This window comes from Schistocerca gregaria, chromosome 1 (assembly GCF_023897955.1).
Source record: "Schistocerca gregaria isolate iqSchGreg1 chromosome 1, iqSchGreg1.2, whole genome shotgun sequence".
Classification (NCBI taxonomy): domain Eukaryota; kingdom Metazoa; phylum Arthropoda; class Insecta; order Orthoptera; family Acrididae; genus Schistocerca; species Schistocerca gregaria.
Genome location: NC_064920.1, coordinates 604,858,880 through 604,860,981, shown reverse-complemented (window position 1 = coordinate 604,860,981; position 2,102 = coordinate 604,858,880). Strand labels below are relative to the sequence as shown.

The 2,102-nt window shown below is 46.7% G+C and overlaps 1 non-coding gene across 1 annotated transcript; it reads left to right on the top strand.

Moving 5' to 3' along the window:
- Nucleotides 1-793: 793 nt before the first annotated feature.
- Trnaa-agc (transfer RNA alanine (anticodon AGC)) lies at nt 794-867 on the top strand. Its single transcript has one exon. It is a non-coding gene; the product is annotated as a tRNA-Ala (tRNA).
- Nucleotides 868-2,102: the final 1,235 nt, after the last annotated feature.

Sequence of the window (2,102 nt, the reverse complement as noted above, 5' to 3'; positions counted from 1 at the left end):
AGCTTTCGAAATTTGGTGCTACAGAAGAATGCTGAAGTTTAGATGGGTATGTCACATAACTAATGAGGAGGTAATGAATAGAATTGGGGAGAAGAGGAGTTTTTGGCACAACTTAACTAGAAGAAGGGACTGGTTGGTAGGCCATGTTCTGAGGCATCAAGGGATCACCAATTTAGTATTGGAGGGCACCGTGGAGGGTAAGAATCGCAGAGTGAGACCAAGAGATGAATACACTAAGGAGATTCAGAAGGATGTAGGTTGCAGTAGGTACTGGGAGATGAAGAAGTTTGCACAGGATAGAGTAGCATGGAGAGCTGCATCAAACCAGTCTCAGGACTGAAGACCACAACAACAACAAGACCATGGTAACCTTATCACCTCAGCACTTTTCACGTTATCACATAATTGTCAGAAATGAAGGAAGAGATAAGTGAGAGAAAATGTAATTTTAGGGCATGCATATTTAAAAATTGTAAATAAGGATGCCATCTGTTAAGAATAGCACAGAGCAAAAGATGGACGTAAATGAATGATATTATATGAATTGAAGGTGGAGGAGGGAAAAAGGAAAGGAAAGGGAAGGGACATGTCCGAAAGAACAGACACAATACATTCATATAATTAATTCACCTCGATGGCCAACGAATCTACCTCCTTCAGTGCGGATGCACAATTACGTCCGACCTCCTTCGGGAATTTCAAAGTAGTGAAGATGGAGGATATGGATGGGGTCTGCAGGTAGGTTGGCCGAAAGGCGGGCCGAGATAGTCCGCCCAGTTGTAGTAAATACTGTGTCCAGATGGCGCAGTGGTTTACGCAACTGTCTAGCAAGCAGGAGATCCCAGGTTCGAATCCTGGTCTAGCACACATCTTACGTCATCGCCGCTGATTCTGCGTAATGTCCCGATGCAACAGATATCAGTAGCTCCTTCCCTTTACTTTCTTATCTCTCTCCTCCACCTTCAATTTACATAATATGTATCACAGCTGTGGATTGGGAGTGGACATGTCTTGTCTTTTGGACATGTCCACAAGAACAGACACCACGAATTCATATAAAAGTAATTAAACCTGCGTCTGCCCTATGACAACGCTGCCAACCCAGACCTGGATCTAAGGACATACTAACGAATCTTGTCAGTCTTAAGTCAATTTGTGTTCTTTATTTGGACTTTTGATTTCTAGTCTGTCACCTATATACTATGTGGTGTCACCGCCAGACACTACACTTGCTAGGTGGTAGCCTTTATATCGGCCGCGGCCCGGTAGAATACGTCGGACCCGCGCGTCGCCACTATCAGTGATTGCAGGCCGAGCGCCGCCACACGGCAGGTCTAGAGAGACTTCCTAGCACTCGCCCCAGTTGTACAGCCGACTTTGCTAGCGATGGTTCACTGACTTCTACGCTCTCATTTGCCGAGACGATAGTTAGCATAGCCTTCAGCTACGTTATTTGCTACGACCTAGCAAGGCGCCAGTATCCGTACTATTGATATTGTGAATCATGTACCACAAAGAGCGACGTTCGTCATTAATGGATTAAAGTTAAGTATTCCACGAGCTACGTCCGCTTTTCTCAATTCTAATTCCCTTGTCATGTTCCAGACCTCACGCCAGCCTGCGTAAGCTGAGACGAGTGCATTTCGGCCTCCTTTAGAAAAACACGGTTGGCTCTCCTGCCAACCACAACATTGGCGACGAGAGTAAAAGTGTTCTTATCTAAATTGCCCTGATTTACTTGCGTAATGGCTTCGCCACAATCTCCAGATGTACTGTCCGAATTTCATCGCTTGCAGAATCAGTAGACCCAGGCCTTACTGGATGCCCTTGGACAGCTCGTCCAGGGTCAACGTGCGATGCAAAACGATGCGGCAGCAGCCGCTTCACCGCTAACGCAGCCACAACACGCTGCTGCACCAACTTTTCGACCTTTTGATGCGGCACTGGAAAGCTGGACGGAGTGGTCACGCCCATTTGGATTCCATCTCGAATTCAAGGTAACGAGCGCCAGCCTTTCCTCCTTTCATCCGTCGGCGTGAGCACGTACCGTGTGATAGTCAAATTATTTCCCCGACGCGACGTAGCAACTCTGTCCTACAAAG